This window comes from Crotalus tigris, unplaced genomic scaffold, assembly GCF_016545835.1.
Source record: "Crotalus tigris isolate CLP2741 ecotype Arizona unplaced genomic scaffold, ASM1654583v1 scf7180000017543.2237141, whole genome shotgun sequence".
NCBI classification, from domain to species: Eukaryota; Metazoa; Chordata; class Lepidosauria; order Squamata; family Viperidae; genus Crotalus; species Crotalus tigris.
Window position 1 is genome coordinate 427,688 of NW_024096463.1, and position 19,811 is coordinate 447,498.

A 19,811-nucleotide genomic window follows, 5' to 3' on the forward strand; every position below is an offset into this window, starting at 1 on the left:
ATCAAGTCATAATATAATTACATTATATGAGCCAGCAGTGTGCAGCAGCAACCAAACAAGCTAATACAATTCTGGGTTGTATAAACAGAGGCATAGAATCAAGATCATGTGAAGTATTAACAGCTCTTTATAAAATCCTAGTAAGATCACAACTGGAAAATTTCAACCAATTTTGGACACTATACTACAAAAAAGATGTTGATACTTGGAAAAAATTCAGAGAACAGCAACTAAGATGCTGGAGACTAAAACATATGAAGAATAGCTGCAGGACTTGGGTTTGGTTAGTCTAAAGAAAAGAAGAAATAGGGGTGACATGATAGTAGTATTCCAGTATTTGGAGGGTTGCAACAAAGAAGAGGGGGTCAAATTATTCTCCAAAGTATCAGAGGGCAGGACAAGAAACAATGGTTGGAAACTGATCAAAGAGAGAAAGAACTTGGAATTAAGGAGAAACTTCCTAACAGTGAGGACAATTAATCAGTGGAACAGCTTGCCTTCGTGGGTGCTCCACTTCCCGGGAAAGTCATCAGGTTTGAAGGTCACAATTTTTTAAGATTGCTACAGACTCCCCCACAGTTTTCTAAGGCAAAAGAAACCTCCCTGGAGAAAAGGGAAGTTCTGGAAATTAACCCTTTTGCTCCCCTGGGCAGCTGGATGCTCTCAGAAAGCTTCTGGAAGAAGAAGTGATCCAGTGAGTCTCTAGCTGGGGGCTGGACAACCAAGACACACGTTCACTGTGGAGGAGTCAGCCGATCTAATATGGACACAAAAAAATCTGTCTCTGCTTCTTAGACAGTAGTCTTTGCATATTTACCTTTTCTGCCTAAAAGAGGCTTCCTCTGGCTGCAATCTGCCTTTTCCTTTTTGTGGATTCATTGTCATTTCTGTGGCTTTGGGAGTTCAATATGGCAAGGGGAGGTGCTTGAGTATCCGAGCCAAATTAAAGAAGCTGGTGAACACGGTGGACTTTACTTTGATGCCTTGGACTTAAAATAACTTCTGATAAGATAAGATAACCTTTATTGTCATTTTTTTACTATGGGCACAATGGCACACATCAAAAATGAAATTTAGTTGCCCGCTGACAAAGTGAAACACATACATGACACATACCTAAAACATACTATGTACAACATATACATAGCAAATAAATATTAAAAATGTCCATCTTGACTATATAACGGAAGGAGGAAGCTTGAGAGTTCACAAGGTTAATGCTGTATGGAATTAAACTATGGCTGAATCTGGATGTTCTGCTATGGATACCACAAAACTCCCAGAAAGTAATAAGGAAAACAGGTCATGAAGAGGATGTGTAGTGTCCCAGATAATCTTATGGACCCTGCTCAAGCAACACTTCTGTGCTATATCCTGGATGGGAGGGAGGGAACAGTCAATGATCTTTTCGGCCATTCTCATCACTCTCTGCACTGCCTTCTTGTCTGAAGCAGTGTTGCCTCCAAACCAGACAGTGATGTTATATGACAGGATACTCTCGATCGTCCCTCTGTAGAAAGTGGTCAGGACAGGGAAAGGAAGATGTGCTTTTCTCATGTGACGCAGAAAATGCAGGCGCTTCTGTGCCTGCTTCACCAGTTTCTCACTGTTGAGCGACCAAGCCAGTCTACTCGTTAGCTGCACACCAAGGACTTTGATGCTAGTAACCATCTCCACAGGTGAATCATTTATGCATAGAGAAGTGTGGTTGTGCCTGCCTTTTCTGAAATTGACAATGATCTCTTTGGCTTTTCCAGTAATTAAAACTAGGCTGTTTTCCTTACACCAGTTCACCAACCCCTCAATCTCCTTGCAGTAAGCTTCCACCTTGTCATCCTGAATAAGGCCCACTACTATTGTATCATCTGTGAACTTCACAATATGGTTGGTGGTATATCTAGCACAATAGTCATGGGTCAACAGGGTGAACAGCAGCGGACTTAAGACGCAGCCCTGAGGAGAACTGTGTTCAAGAAATTGGTATTAGAGGTATTTGTTCCAACTCGCACATATTGGGGTCTGTTGGTAAGAAAATCAAGAATCCAGTTGCATAAGGGAGTGTTTAAGCCAAACTGAAGTCCTCAAATGCACATGAGTATTTCTTTAAGTGCTTCAAGCTCAGATAGAGAATGGAACAAATAGCATCCTCTGTAGAGGATTTGGTCGGTAGGCAAACTGAAGCAGGTCAAATGCTGGCAGGAGGCTAGATACAATAATGTCCTTTATTAGCTTCTCAAAGCATTTCATGATGGTGGATGTCAGTGCAACCAGACAGTAATCACTGAAGCCTGTAATTGTGGACTTTTTTTGTCACTGGCAAGATGATGGCCTTCTTAAAACACGATGGGACCACTGCCTGCTGCAGTGAGAGGTTGAAAATATATGTGAGAACACAAGCCAGCTCCTCTGCGCATTCCCTGAGGACATGTCCAGGGATGTTATCTGGGTCTGCTGCTTTCCGAATGTTAACTGTCTGCATTGTTTTCCAGACAGAGGTGACATCAAAGCTTAGCACTTGCTCATCAGGATGGCGCACAGCTTTCCTAGCAGGAGTGCTATTTGATACCTCAAATCTACCAAAAAATGCATTCAGTTTGTTTAGGAAGTCTGTGTCATCCTTGCATCTTGATAGAGCATCTTATAATCAGTAATGGCCTGGATCCCTTGGCACATTCGCCTGGTGTTTGTTTGGGTCCTGAAAAAAGTTCTGAATTTTCTGACAATGCGCTTGCTTTGCACCTTTTATGGCACTTTTCAGATTTGCTCTGGCTGTTCTAAGTGCCAGCATGTCACCAGATTTGAAAGCCACATTCTGTGCTTTCAGCATCTTGCTGACCTCATATGTCAGTCACGGTTTTTCATTTGCCCTCACAACAATGCTTTTCAGGACACAGACATCTTCTATGCAGTTTTGGATATATGCAGACACCATGGTGGCATACTCCTCAACATTTGTATGTTGGCTATCAGTAGCTGCTTCCTTAAACATGCCCCAATCTGTGCATTCAAAGCAGTCTTGTAATGCTTCTATCGCTCCCTCTGTCCAAACCCTCACCTGCTTTACTGTAGGTTTCACTCTGACTAATAAAGGTTTATATGCTGGAATAAGCAGCACTGTCAAAGGAGCCCAGGTGAGGGCGGGGGATAGCTTTGAAAGCCTTCTTGATGTTGGAATAAGCAAGATCCAGTGTATTGTCCCCTCTGGTTGCAAAGTCCATATATTGATGGAAATGTAGCAGGGTAGCTTTCAAATCCACTTGGTTAAAGTCTCCCACTGCAATAAATGCACCCTCTGAGTAGTTTGTAAGTCACTGATGGTATGACAAAGAACTTTCAGAGCCACTTCTCTGTTTGCTTCAAGGGGGATATACCCAGCTGTGATAATGGTAACAGAGAATTCTCTAGGCAGATAGAAGGGTCTGCATTTGATGGTCAGAAGCTCCACATCTGGGGAGTACAGACTTGAAACCACCTTGGCATTATTACACCATCTGTCATTTATATAAAAACAGACACCCCCTCCCTGGGATTTGCCACTAAGAGTAAAACTCCTGTCCAGCCGAAATGTTGAAAATTCCATCAAGCTAACAGCACTATCTGGGACAGAGGGCTTTAACCAAGTTTCTGTTGCAATAATGATACAGCAATTTCTCACCTCCCAGTTTGTTGTTAAATCCAGCCTCAAGTAATCCATTTTTGGTTCTAAGGAGTGAGCATTTGCAAACAAAATAGATGGAAGAGACACTCTGTATGGTCTAGCTTTTAGCCTAGATGTTAGGCCTCCGCGTTTGTCACATTTCCTACCACGGTCACACCTCCTCCTTTTCTTCCAAAGGTAGTCAGCAATGGAGGGAAACTTCCCAGCAGCAATGGCTGCTCCTCCACGCTGCCCCTGTGGCCTGAGATACTGCCTTTGCTGCTCAAAACACTGAGCACGATGCTGTTTCCATCTCCAGCAACTTCCTTTTTTCCTCCCTGCTCCTCCAGATATTGCAGCTGATCACTCACCCTCCGTGTCAGCTGCTGGCATCTCCGTCCTTGATTTTCTCCTTCGTAGTATTCCGAGGCCATGCAGACTCTCCCTAACTTCCACACTTTTGAGAGCTGAAGCAGCCGCAGCCAAGCAAGATGCCGCCATCTTAACAAGAAACGGATGGAAACCCTTGGGCAACCAAGACACAAGTTCACTGTGGAGGGATCAGCCGATCTAATATGGACAAAAAAAAAATCTGTCTCTGCTTCTTAGACAGTAGTCTTTGCATATTTACCTTTTCTGCCTAAAAGAGGCTTCCTCTGGCTGCAATCTGCCTTTTCCTTTTTGTGGATTCATTGTCATTTCTGTGGCCTTGGGAGTTCAATATGGCAAGAGGAGGTATTTGAGTATTGAGCCACATTAAAGAAGCTGGTGAACACGGTGGACTTTACTTTGATGCCTTGGACTTAAAATAACTTATGGAGGATTATTTATCTAATAGACTCTGCTGAACTCTTTCTTATCTTTAAAGTAAAGCTTCCCTAAATGGCATTTTGCTTTGGCTGGAAGAAGAGGGAGAAATAGTTTTGAATTCTTTTTCACCCTTGTCTGCTGTAGTAGTAGACCAGTGTTTCCCAAACTTGACAATTTTAAGGCATGAGGACTTCAACTCCCAGAATTCCACAGCCAGCAATTCTGGGAGTTGAAGTCCACATGCCTTAAAATTGTCACGTTTGGGAAACACTAAGTAGACAAAAAGAAATAGTTCCTATTGTAGTGGTACTGTTTGACCACATGAGGGAGCCAAAGACCATAGAATTGTGATTTCACTTTTAAAGCATTCTTGGTATTATTATTTAGACTAAAATCTAAATTAATTACAGTTTGGAGTTATGGTTACCCATAAAAAAACAGAGAAGATATCAGGAGATATAAAATCCTTTAGATCTTTTCTGGATGAATATACAGCCAAAACACATGAAGCTATACAGGTAATGGGAACCAAACTTGAAATAAAAATTGACATGTTGGTAAAGGAACTTCGTGATGAGATACAAGGTTTGAGAGGAGAGATTGAGCAGGTGAAGGGCAGGGCTCAATTTTTAGAATACATGGTTGGTAAGCAAGATAATCTTTTGGAAACTGAAGCAACTGAGAGAATTCTCCTGGAAATTCATGCCAAAGAATTTCAGTTAAGATTCAGAGAAATTTTTGAACAGCCTGGAAAGATATCAGAATAAGGATGATTAAAATTTTAGCTGCATTAACTGATTGTGATGAAAAACGTCTTGACCTGGACATAGACAAGACGTATTGATTGAATTTGAGATTTGCTGCTTTGAGAAAATTGCCAAGGGATGTTTTGATATACATTGTAAGAAAAACAAGAAGAGACCGTATTTTGAACTGTCATTTTAAATCGAAATTATGAATGGAAAAAGTAGATATAATTATTTTGAAGGAAATTCCTGTAATAATTTTGCAGAAAAGGAAAGCTTAGTCATTCCTTACAGATATTTTGAAGATGAGAAAAATTCCCTTTCATTGGGATAAGCTTGAGGGGGTGACACTTATTTACCGTGAACAAAGATTTTGACTGAACTCTATAGATAAAGCCAAGGAGTTTTTGAGAAGACATAAATTAATTTCCAGGTGATGAGATGGAGATAGATAAGTCTTTGGAAACAGACCAGCTTCAAAAAATGGACATTGAAGAAGAGATGACTGAGGTGTCTATACAGGAATCTGGTGTTTCATTTAAAGATGGAAAATTGTGATGATAAAGAAATTATTTTAATGTTAAATTTAATCACAGTGGCAAGGTTGTTGATAGGACAATATTGGAAGAAGGAATTTTTGCCTACTTTGGAGGAATGGTTTTTTAAAGTTTCTTACTTATCTGAAATGGCAAAAATTTCGGCTTATTTGAAAGATCAATCGCAAGAGAAATATCTCTTGGTGTGGAAAAGATGGATAAACTTTATACAGTATAAGTATGATATTAAAAGATATTATTTAGCTTTTGAATAATTTATGTTTAAAGTTTAAGATAATAAGTATTTTTTATTATGTATATATATTGGACTTAAAGTACTTAAAAATTTGTTTTTTTAAATGTATTCAGCTCTGGGAAGACGGGGGGAGGGTTTCTGGGAGGGTAGGGAGGTAATGGGAGAGGGATTTTATTGTAAAATTGCAAAAAATTTTTTAAAAAAAAGATGGAAAGTAAACTCATTACATGTAATATCAATGGGACTAATGCCCCATTTGAGAAAACTTAATGGTGATATAATCTGTTTTTAAGAAACACACATTAAAAAACAAGATGAGAAATATCTAATAAATAAAAGACTAGAGGAGGAATTTGTATCTACTGGGGAAAAAAAGATAAATATAAAACCCCAATTTAAACCTAACCTACTTTTATCAGACAAACAGGGTAGATTCATAATAGAGGACATTGAATTTAATGGAATAAAATCAATGGTGATTGGTCTATATGTACCAAATGAGGGGAAAAGCAACTTTTTGAGTATCTTATGGACCAACTTTTTTCGTATGAAAACTGACTTATGTTGGGGGAATTGGAATGGAGTGATTTCGCCACTTTGGGATAGAATATCTACTAAAGGGATCAAACTATCCCAGGACAAACTACCAATGTCATTTTTTGAAATGATGGACAATTTAATGCTAATGTGCAGAGCACAAAAATGGCTCTGCAAGAGAAAATATATCTTTTTCTCAGAAAGGCACAAATCCTTCTCAGGGTTGATATGGAGTCTCTAAAAACTTAGCAAATAGAATTTTGAAAGTTGATATCCTACCTAAATCTTTTTCTGACCGTAACCCAGTTGTATTGGTCCTTAGAAAAAAGTTTGAGTTATAGATGGAGATTAAATTAATCTATTTTACAAAAGGAGACAATTGTAAAGGACTGTAAAAAGAAATTACACAAATATTTTGATAACAATTTAGGTAAAGGGACAGATCTAATAACGATTTAGGAGGCTTAGTAAGGCAGTTATGAGGGATTACTTTATATAATACAATTGGTTAGAGAAGAAAAAAATCTTTGGAAAAGACCCAAAAGATACTTGAAGCAATCAGACAGAAAGAAATTGATCTGCAAAAGTTACCCATGGCTCCTAAACGTTTTTACCAAATTAACTTACTACGCCAACAACTGTCTATGTTGACAGTCCAAGATATAGAAACAAAATTGAGTTATGTGAAGCAAAGATACTTTGAGTGCAAATAAACTAGGGAGATTGTTTGTATATAGATTAAGAAAGGAGAGGGAAAAGAGAATGATTGAAAAAAAAATTCTTTTCACAATTTTTATTCTAATTTGTATAAGATGCAGGAGTTAAATAGGTAAAAATAGATGAATATTTGCTTAAACAAAATTTGCTGAAACTTTCACAGAGACAATTTATAAATGACCCTAACCTTTGAAATATCAGAAGCTATAAGAAAAATGAAATCAGGCAAAGCCCAGACGGACTTACAAGTCAATATTATAAATGTTTTGAAGATGAACTTCTTCAGCATTAAAGGATGTAATGAATGGTATATTACAAGGTGGGAAAATACCCCCAACATGGATGGAAGCTAATATCATGTTACTTCCAAAGGAGGGGCAGGATGCCATGTCGATAAAGAATTACAGACCAATCTCATTATTAAATAAGGATTATAAATTATTTGCTGCAATTTTGGCAGAAAGTCTAAAAAAAGTTTTACAGTTATATATTTTGGTTTTCTGCCAAAAAGACAGCTAAGGAATAACGTGAGAATGGTTTTGAATATTATTGAATACTTGCAGTACCACAACAAACAACAGGCAGCTTTAATACTAGAAGTGAACTAGAAACAATCATACACGAGGGCAGGTATGACATAGTTGGCATTACAGAAACCTGGTGGGACCAAACCCGTGATTGCAATGTACTGATGGATGGATACATATTGTTAAAAAAAAATAGATCTACAAAAAGAGGAGGGCGAGTTGCACTATATGTAAGAGAACACTACATATCTACAGAAATGCACGTGATCAAAGATAAAATCCCTCCAGAATGTAAATGGATTCATATAAAAGGGAAAAAAGTGACATTGCCATAGGTGTATATTACAGGCCACCCAAGCAATCAGAAGAAATAGATGAACTCTTTGCCAACCAGCTAACAAACGTATGTAGGAAGCATACTACAGTTGTAATGGAAGACTACTAAAACAAATAAAAGTGGATTTGGAGAAATGAAAAAATCTTCAACTATCATTGCTAGGAAGGATAGTGACCGTCAAGATGAACATCTTACCTAAGCTAATATTTCTATTTCAAACGGTCCCTGTTAAATTGAGTCAGAAATTTTTTGATGAATTAAATGCTACCATAATGAGATTTATATGGCAAGGAAAAAAAGTAAGAATTAAAATTAAATTACTACAAGATTCCAAAGATAGAGGGGACTTTTGGCTCCCGGACTGGAGACTTTATTACCAGGCAGCCATTTTGCTTTGGCTTAAAGAATGGATCACACTGAGAAATAAACGACTTCTTTATTTAGAGCACGGGTCGGCAACCCGCAGCTCCGGAGCCGCATGCTGCTCTTTGAGCCATCACCTGTGGCTCTGGAGCCTCCTCCGCCATTTGCAGAGAGAGAGGCACTTGCGCTTCCTCTCTCTCTCTCTCTCTCTCTCTCTCTCTCTCTCTCTCTCTCTCTCTCTGACCTGCCCCATCACAGGGCTCATGATTGGCCCTGTGCCCAGGTGCCCCACCCCCTGGGAGAAGCATGGTAGGAGAGGAGAGCCTCCTCCTGGGGCCGGCGGCGGCTTCCTTGCCCTCCTCCTCCCCTTCTTCCTCCTGCTGTCCCATGGATGGCTCGGGTGGACACCGGGGCAAGAGGGGCACCTAGGGGGGCTAGCCGCACTGGCGGAGGGGCTGGCAGCGGCTACATTGGATGGGCAGAAGGTGAGCCTGGGCAGTGCGGAGTCCCAGCCAGGAGGGAGGAAAACGGGTCCAAGTGGCTCTTTCAATGTTTCAGCTTGCCGACCCCTAATCTAGAAGGACATGATTTGCAATTGGGTTGGCATGCGGTTTTGTGGTATGAGAAAAATAAAGTACATAAATATTTTCAAAATCACGCCATAAGGAATGTATTGCTTTTAGAATGGGAAAGAATTAAACATAAAATCTACATGAAAATACCTGAGTGGCTTTCGACAATAGAAGCTTTTGCTTATCCAAATTTAATTAATTATGACAAACTTGTTATCTATAAAGATATTTTGGACAAAGATGGAAAACTTAAAGACAGACAAGTTCTTCAGCAACATGGTATTGACTTAACATGGTGGTCTTATTTGCAAATTGAGACAAGACAAAATCTACGGGATTTTACAAAGAACAGACACCGTTAGATAAAATACTGCTAAAAGCAGACGAAAACTTGATTAAAAAACTTTACAAATTTTTGTTAAGAAGATGGAAGAAGAACAAGTAAAAGAAACAATGCTAGTATGGGCAAAAATTTTGGATATTCTATAGACTTAGAAGACTGGCAAAAACTTTGGGATCGAAATATCAAACTTACTAAAGCAGCTGCACATAAGGAGAATTTATATAAAATGTTTTATAGATGGCATATGACACCAGTTAGATTAGAGAAAATGTTTAAAAATGTATCAAATATTTGTTGGAAATGCAAACAAAAACCAGGGACTTATTATCATGTCTGGTGGATATGCCCTAATGCAAAGAAATATTGGTTTAAGATTCATATATGGTTAGAAAAGATGACTAAAATGCAGATAGAATTTAAACCTGAACTGTTTCTACTAGGAATACTAGGATCTAATTATGGAAAAGAGAATGAATACCTAATATTACATGTATTAACAGCTGCGAGAATAGTATTTGCCCAATTTTGGAAAAATGAAAAGTTACCATCTGATCAGATTATTATCACAAAAATATTGGAATGTGCAGAAATGGACAGATTAACCTTAGAAATCAAAGAAAAAGAAGACACAATCTATTTTAAAACATGGGAAAAATTCTATCAATGGTTAGCAATACGACAGAATGAGAAAAGGTTATGAAACTAAACAGGATAAATGATACTTTCTATTCAACTTTTATGTTATTTGATTGTTGTGAATACTTTTATATTTCCGATATTTTACCTATAAGTAATTATAATTATTAAGCAACATATCAGTATTTGTAAGTAATTATATTCAATTAGTAATATATTATTAATAGTATATTAATTATTGTTATTCGTAGAATTAATGATATATATTGGTTTATTTCTCATTCTTATTATTACTAAAAAATCTATTCAACATAGTTGTTTAGTATTATATTAACTACGGACATTTAACATGTATACCCGGACAGTAGTCTGCTTGCTAAAGCATTGATTTATTGTTGGGGGTAACCCCACTATTGTACCTATCCCTACCTTTGGTTTAACCCTTGTTCTTTACCCTATATATAAAACCAGGGCAGAGAGGACAGAGATAAATAAGAAGCAAATTAAGAAAAAGAACGAGAGCGAAGAATTTTTAGGAAGAGAGCAGAAAGCTAAAAGCAAATTTCTTGTGGAGAAGAAAGCGCCCTTCTCTTCATTAAATAGCCCTATTCCAACACTAACTCTTAACTTCAATATAAACTGCAATTTTTTTCTTGTAAAACCAAAGGGCATGCCACCACATACTTATCTAAACCAAAATAGAAGGCAAAAAACAAGCACAAACAGGCATAAAAAAGGACAGAAAAATAGGATGAATGACACAACAAGCAACTTGAGTACATTAGTGAGAGACTACATACAACTAGGCAATAAAGTTAAGAAACTAGGAGCACAAGTAGTGTTCTCATCAGTACTCTGAAAGAAAGGCCAACACTCATTGAGGGAAAGAAGAATTCTAGAAATAAACCATTGGCTGAAGGGTTGATGTTGCCAAGAAAACATCAACTGAGGAGCTACGGGAGCTGAAGCGTCAGAAGAGACGTCTAGAGCGACGCTGGAGGGCTAGTAACTCCGAATCCGACCGGACACTTCTAAGAGCCTATATTAGGACTTATTTAGTGGCGATACGAGCGGCAAAATGTTTGCATTTTTCCGCACTTATTGCGTCTGCAGAATCTCGCCCCGCCACCCTGTTTAGGGTGACCCATTCCCTACTTAATGTTCTGGAAGCTGGGGAGCCCTTACAGGGTAGAGCGGAGGAATTTGTGCAATTCTTATCAGACAAAATCACTCGGATTCGGACAGACCTAGACTCTGATTGGGCAGGGGCTTTTGAGATGACTGGGGCAGGTCTTAGCTCAGTTTTATGGGATGAATTTGAGTCTGTGACCGCTGAGGATGTTGACAGAGCAGTGGGAGCAATGAGCGCTTCCACTTGTTTATTGGACCCGTGTCCTTCCTGGTTGGTCTCGGCTGCCAAGGAGGTGACACGAAGCTGGCTCCAGGTGTTGATCAACGCTTCGTTGAGGGAGGGGTCTTTTCCACAATCCCTGAAGGAGGCGGTTGTGAGGCCCCTGCTCAAGAAGCCTACCCTGGACCTGGCTGATTTAAATAACTTCCGTCCAGTCTCCAATCTCCCCTTTGTGGGGAAGGTTGTAGAGAGAGTGGTGGCGCTCCAGCTCCAGCGGATTATCTAGACCCTTTTCAATCTGGCTTCAGGCCCGGCTTCAGCACAGAAACCGCTTTGGTCGCGCTGATGGATGATCTCTGGCGGGCCCGAGACAGAGGTTATTCCTCTGTCTTGGTGCTACTTGACCTCTCAGCGGCTTTCAATACCATCAATCATGGTATCCTTTTGCGACGACTCGAAGGGGTGGGAGTGGGAGGCACCGTTTTACGGTGGTTCTCCTCCTACCTCTCTGGCCGGTCACAGTCGGTATTGGTGGGAGGGCAGAGGTCAACCCCGAGGCCCCTTGAATGCAGCGTGCCACAGGGGTCGGTCCTCTCTCCCCTCCTATTTAACATTTATATGAAGCCGCTGGGTGAGATCATCAGACAGCACGGGGTGAGGTTTCATCAGTATGCTGATGATACCCAGTTATATATCTCCTCCCCGAGCTCTCTCAGTGAAGCGGCCGATGTGATGGGCCGTTGCCTCGAAGCCGTAAGGGTCTGGATGGGGGTTAACAGATTCAGGCTCAATCCTGACAAGACCGAGTGGCTTTGGATGTTGCCTCCCAAGGATCATGTCGACTGTCCAGTGTTGACTCTTGCGGGGGAAAATATACCCCCTTCGGAGCGGGTTCGCAACTTGGGTGTCCTCCTTGATCCACAGCTGAATTTGGAACATCAATTGACGGCTGTGGCTGGGAGGACCTTTGCACAAGTTTGCCTGTTGCAACAGTTGCGACCCTACCTGGACCGGGAGGCTCTCCTTACAGTCACTCACGCCCTTGTCACCTCACGTTTGGACTACTGCAACGCGCTCTACATGGGGCTACCCTTGAAAAGTATTCGGAGACTACAGTTGGTCCAGAATGCAGCCGCGCGAGTGATAGTGGGTGCTCCTCGATACACCCACTCGTTACACCTATCCTCCGTGAGCTGCACTGGTTGCCTATTGGTCTCCAGGTCCAATTCAAGGTGTTGGTCATTACCTTTAAAGCCTTATATGGCTCAGGGCCAGGCTATTTGCGAGACCGCCTACTACCTCATAGTTCCCTATGTCCGGTTAGATCCCACAGGCTGGGCCTCCTTCAGGCCCCGTCGGCCAAGCAGTGCCATTTGGCGGGGCCGCGGAGGAGGGCCTTCTCTGTGATGGCGCCCACGCTTTGGAATCAGCTCCCCCCAGAGATTAGGACCGCTCCCACCCTGTTGGTCTTCTGTAAGCTACTTAAGACCTGGCTTTTCCGGCAGGCCTGGGGTTTATAAAACCTTACCCCTGGATGATTGTTTTTGTATTGTTGTTTTGTTATGTTTTATGTGTTTTTTATTGTTAGCCGCCCAGAATCCTTCGGGAGTGGGGCGGCTTATAAATTTTAAAAATAAATAAATAAATAAATAAATAAATAAATAAAACTTTGGTTTCCTGGATCATGGACTGCATTTCCTTCATGAAGGACTCTTCGCAAGGGATGGGCTGTACCTCACGAAAACAGGGAAAACTGTACTTGGAAAAAGACTGGCCCAACTCATCAGGAGGCCATTAAACTAAAATTGAGGGGGGAGGGTGACCAATCTTCAGAATCTCTAGAACCCAAAACCAATCATAAATCCCAAGAAAACAAATCAAACAATGAGGTGGGCAGAGATGAGAAAAAAGAAAAACTCAAACAACATTCAGGAGATGCATGAAACATACCCATGGACAGGCATAAAAGCCTTAAATGCTTATATACAAATGCTCAAAGCTTGGGAAACAAACAGGGCAAACTAGAAGCAATAGTACATAAGAGAGGGTATGATATAGTTGGTATTACAGAAACCTGGTGGGACGAAACCCATGAATAGAATGGACTGATGGATGGATACAAATTGTTCAAAAGAAACAGGTCTACAAAAAGAGGAGGGGGAGTTGCACTATATGTAAGAGAACAATACATATCTGCAGAAATGCACATGGTCCAAGATAAAATCTCTCCAGAATGTATACAGGTCAATATAAAAGAGAAAAAAGTGATATTACTATAGGTGTATATTATAGATCACCCAACCAATCAGAAGAAATAGATGAACTCTTTGCCAACCAGTTAACAAATGTATGTAGGAAACATACCACAATAGTAATGCGAGACTTCAACTATCCAGATATCAACTGGGAGATCAACTCTGCAGTGAGCGGGAGATCAAACAGATTCCTAACCAACCTAGCCAACAACTTTGTCATCCAAAAGGTAGAGGAGGGAACTAGACGTAAAGCCATACTGGACTTAATTCTTACTAATAGAGAAGAAATGATAGAGAGAGTTGAAGTTACCGGAACCTTGGGCGAAAGTGACCACGTCATATTGGAATTTAATATAACGCAAACACTAGCAACAGAAAACAATCTAACTAGCTTCTTAAACTTCGAAAGAGCTGACTCTAACAAACTCAGAGAGAACCTCGGAAAGATCCCATGGATGAAAATCCTAAAGGGGAAAACAACCCAAGAAGCGTGGGTAATGCGATCATAAAAGCCCAGTCTAGCACAATACCACTGAAAAAGAAAAACAAGAAATTCAAGAAGAAACCAGCACGGCTGCACAAAGATCTTTCTGACAAACTGAAAGACAAAAAGGACAAATACAAAAAATGGAAAGAGGGGCACATAACTAAGGCCGATTATCAGTAGACAGCCAGAACATGCAAAGATGAAGTCAGGAAAGCAAAGGCTCAGAATGAATGAAGACTTACAGCAGAAATCAAGGACAATAAAAAAAGTTTCTTTCAACATATTAATAACAAAAAAAGTCAAGGAAACTGTAGGTCCACTAAAGAGAGAAGATGGCAGGAAAGTAACAGGCAGTAGGGAGAAAGCAGAACTGCTTAGTTCATTCTTTCCATCAGTCTTCACATAAAAAGAAATTATAGCCCAACATACCAAAAAAACTACTGCAAAAGACAAACTAGAAACAAAAATTAAAATAAGCAAGAAAATGGTAAGAGAACATCTATCCAACCTTGATGAATATAAATCACCAGGACCCGACAGATTACATCCGAGAGTTCTGAAGGAGCTGGCAGATGTTATCTCAGAACCATTGTACCATATCTTTAAAAAATCCTGGAGCACTGGAGAAGTACCTGAGGATTGGAAAAGGGCTGATGCGATCCCCATCTTCAAGAAAAGGGGAAAAAACAGACCCAGGAAACTACAGACCAATCAGTCTAACATCAATACCTGGAAAGATCATAGAAAAGATAATCAAAAAACAGATCTGCGAAGAACTAGAAGCAAACAAAGCTGTAACCAGTAGCCAGCATGGGGTTGTCAAAAACAGATCATCCCAAACCAATCTTATTTCATTCTTTGATAAAGTGACTAAATGAGTAGACCAGCGAAACTCTGTGGACATAGAATACTTAGATTTCAGTAAGGCATTTGAAATTAGACCACAACCTACTTGTTAGTAAGCTAGTTTTCAGTAAGGCATTTGAAATTAGACCACAACCTACTTGTTAGTAAGCTAGAAAAAGGTGGGATAGACAACAACACCATCAGATGGATCTGTAGCTGGCTGACAAACCATACTCAGCACGTAATCCTCAATGGTACTACATCCACATGGAGAGAAGTAAGCAGTTGGGTACCACAAGGCTCAGTCTTAGGCCTAGTACTGTTCAATATCTTCATTAATGACTTAGATGAGGGAATAAACTCATCAACTTTGCAGATGATACTAAACTGGCAGGAATAGCCAACACCCCAGAGGACAAGCTCAGGATCCAAAAAGATCTGGACAAACTTGAACAATGAGCCCTATTCAACAAAATGAGTTTTAATGTGGAGAAAAGCAAAGTTTTACATTTAGGCAGCAAAAATCAAAGATTTAAGTACAGGTTAGGAGAGACCTGGCTGAAAAACAGCAACTATGAGAGGGACCTTGGAGTCCTAGTGGACGATCACTTGACTATGAGCCAGCAGTGTGCAGCAGCAGCCCAAAAAAACTAATTCAATCCTGGGTTGTATAAACAGAGGCATAGAATCAAGATTATGCAAAGTACCACTTTATAAAACCCTAGTAAGACCACACCTGGAATACTGCAATCAGTTTTGATCACCATACTACAAAAAAGATGTTGAGACCTTGGAAAAAGTTCAGAGAAGAGCAACTAAAACAAATGAAGAACGGCTGCAGGACTTGGGTGATATGATAGCAGTATTCCAGTATTTGAGGGGCTGCCACAAAGAAGAGGGGGTCAAACTATTCTCCAAAGCACCAGAGGACAGAACAAGAAACAATGGTTGGAAATTGATCAAAGAGAGAAAGAACCTGGAATTAAGGAGAAACTTCCTAACAGTGAGGACAATTAACCAGTGGAACAGCTTGCCTTCAGAAATCATGGGTGCTCCCTCACTGGAGATTTTTAAGAAGAGACTAGACAGTCACTTGTCTGAAATGGAATAGGTTCTCCTGCTTGAGCAGGGGGCTGGACTAGAAGACTTCCAAGGTCCCTTCCAGATCTATTCTATTCTAATATACCTAGATGCTGAGAAGGCTTTTAACAACTTAAATTGAATCTTTATGTTTAAAGTCCTGCAAGAAATGGACTTTGGGGGGGGGGATTTTATTCAAGGGGTTTAAGCTATTTATACATTTAAGCTATTTATATAATTTATACATTATAGCAAGCAAAAATTGTTATTAATGGCCATCTAACTAACTCATATGAGATTCAAAAGGTTACAAGACAAGGATGCCCACTATCTCCACTGTTGTTTATTTTGGTGCTGGAAGTCCTGAATAGTGACATCAGGCAAGATGAGAAGATAAAAGGTATTAATGTTAAGAAGGAAGTTTATAAACTGAGGGCCTTTGTGGATGATTTGGTGATATTTTTGCAAGACCCCAAAAATAATATAGAACATTTGATAAGGAAACTAAATGAGTTTGGATCCTTGGCCAGTTTCAAAATTAATAAAGCAGAAACCATTAATGTTGACTAAGAATATGACCCCACAAGATGGTGATATACTGACTAAAAAGTCTGGTTTTAGGGTTGTGAAAAAGGTGAAATATTTGGGGGTTATGTTAGCAAACACAAACACAAACTTGTTCAAAAATAATTATGTGCCTCTCTCGAATGATATAAGTAAAGATTTATTAAGATGGGACAAATTGCATTTATCATTGCTAGGTAGAATTTCTGTGATTAAAATGAATATTTTACCAAAGATGCTCTTCTTGTTTCAAACATTACCAATACTTGCAACTGATACTCCGTTTAAAAATGGCAGACAGATATCTCTAAGTTTATATGGCAGGGGGCAAAACAAAGAATTAGATATGAATTATTGCAAGATGCTAAGGAAAGAGGAGGTTTGGGCTTACCCGATTTGAAACTGTATTTTGATGCTTGTTGTTTGGTTTGGTTAAAAGAATGGGTGAACCTTCAGAATAAGAGGTTACTGGTTCTAAAAGGCCATGAATTAAAGTTTGGTTGGCATGGTTACTTGTGGTATGACAAAGTTAAAGTAAATGTTGATTTTAATAACCATTTTATTAGGTGTGCCATTTTGAGAGTTTGCAATAAATATAAAACAAGGTTCTCTATGAAGCTGCCACTTTGGGTTTCCCCACAAGAAGCCTTTTTTAGAAAAGAGATGATGATGATGAGACCAAATTAGTGGACCTATGGTAAAATAATATATTTTAATTTGGGTAAGCCTACCCTCAAATCCAAGGAGAAGCTAGAATCAGAAGGTCATGTTTGCTATTGGTTTACATATATGCAACTGAAAAAAAGATTTAAGTAAAATAAAAGAAACACAGGTTTAATTTTGTTAAAAATGAATTGGAAAGCCTACTGTGCGGTAGTGATGAACATATTATTGCTAAAGTTTATAAAATGTTACTGAATTTAAATCTGGAAAATGAACAAGTAAAACATTGTATGATTCAGTGGGCAAGGAATTTTGGGTGTAATATAATGCTTGAACAATGGAAAAATAAGTGGAATAAAGGAATCATCATCATCATCATCACCATCATCATCATCTCCAGTGAGGCACTACCTTGATGTGGTTGTGGGGCTTGTGTACTCTGAGGAAGATGAGAGCTATGCCAGAGGTTCAATCATACTGGACAGGTCTCATCAGAGGAGTCAGACAAAGAGTATCTCTCCCATAAGATGTAAATTTCAAAATGCCATACCGGCTCGGATGTCGCCTGGGTTAACAAGGTCCGCGCTAGATATTGGAGTTCCTGGATATCTGGTGAAAAATGGGTTACAGGACTCAGGACTGTTGGCTGAGCAACCAGGGCCTGCAGCTGCAGAACTACTGGAAGAAAAGGTGTTTACTCGTCGCAGATACACAGAAACAAAGAAATAATGATCTGTTACTACAGATCAAGTCCAACAAGAAGAGGATATCTAAAATGAATGCACCAATTCTGGAAAGAACAACATCCAGAATCAGAAATAACAAAACAGAGACTAGCAGATCAACGCCGATTTATAATACAAAATAAAGAATTCACAGAAACAGAATTGGATGAACTGCAAAGGTTTACCCAGGGCAAAGAAATCAAAGCCTTGCCAGAAGTAATTCAGAATGTGGAGGCAAACCAGGGGGAGTTGGCAGTGAAGGAATCCAGCAGAGATATACAACTGTTCTCATTTGGAAACCAGGCACCTCTTCCTCAGGAAGAACAAAAACCTCTAACTAAAGAAATAAAAGAATTGAAACAAAGAATAACTGAGCATCTAGAACAGCACAAAAACAACAGAATAAGGCTGCCTGCATTGAAGCTTGTTCCAAAGAAACAGCTAGCACAAGCATTAAAAGATGCAAATACTGCAATATCAAGCATAAGCACCAATTCACTGCAAGAAACAAACCAACTAATGTGCAGCACAGCTGCAGTTATAACTGAATACCTGGGATGCAAAATCAACAAAGAAGAAAAACAAACAAACAGTGCACCAGAAAAATGGAAGGTTAGACTAGAAAATAAGATCAGCAAGTTAAGATCACATGCAAGCAAGCTAGAACAGATGAAAGAAAAGAAGCTGAAGAACAAGAAGACCAAAGAATACCTAATCAAGAAATACCACTTAGAAACAAGGAAGATCAAGGAAGCACTGGAAATAATAAAGCAACAAATAACAGCTATAGCCAGGAAAATCAGTAGATATGAAGCTCGAATTGCAAACTATAGGCAGAACCTCCAATTTCAATCCAATCAGAAACGTTTCTACCAATCCATCAATGGAGAAACTGCAAGGAATCAGTCAGTACCTGACAAGGAAGAAACAGTGCAGTTCTGGAAGCAGATATGGGATAACCCAAAGAAATACAACAAGGATGCGGCTTGGTTAAAAGAGGTGGATGCAAATAAAACAGAAGTTGAAATGAAAGAACTAGTAATAACAACAAAAATGGTAGAAAAAAGAGCAAAGAAAATCAAAAATTGGTCAGCACCAGGTGAAGATGAACTGCATGGGTTTTGGTTGAAACATCTAACTGTTATACACCCACTCATTGCCAAGCAGTTCAACAATATACTACAAGGAGGAGAAATTGAAAAGTGGCTAACAACTGGGAAAACCTACCTAATAATGAAAAATCCAGCAAAAGGGGCAACACCAGGTAACTACAGGCCAATTACCTGCTTACCAACAACTTTCAAATTACTAACTGGTGTGGTAGCTGATGCAGTACAACAGCATCTAGTTGAAAACAATCTCTTTCCACCTGAGCAGAAAGGAAACCGCCCCAATAGCAGAGGAACAAAAGATCAACTCCTAATAGACAAAATGATCTTGGAAAACTGCAAGAAAAGGAAGACCAACCTGAATGTGGCATGGATTGACTACAAAAAGGCATTTGACTCTCTGCCACATGACTGGATAATCAAGTGCCTAGAAATAACAGGAGTCAGTAGAAACATCAGAAAATTTGTGCAAAGATCGATGGCACAATGGAAGACACAGTTGCAGATCAATGGTGAGAGACTGGGAGAGGTTAATATCAAGAGAGGAATATTTCAGGGAGATTCATTATCACCATTACTATTTGTTATTGCACTGTTTCCTCTGTCAACAATACTGAATAACTCAGGACATGGCTATCAAACATCAAAAACATCTGCCAGACTATCCCACCTCCTTTACATGGATGATCTGAAGCTGTATGGAAAAACATCATC

At 39.6% G+C, this 19,811-nt stretch overlaps 1 protein-coding gene across 6 annotated transcripts in view; it reads left to right on the forward strand.

The window, feature by feature from the left end:
• Window positions 1-19,811, forward strand: part of CLCN4 (chloride voltage-gated channel 4) — a 78,375-nt gene that overhangs the window by 5,191 nt on the left and 53,373 nt on the right. The gene's annotated exons all lie outside the window — the stretch shown is intronic.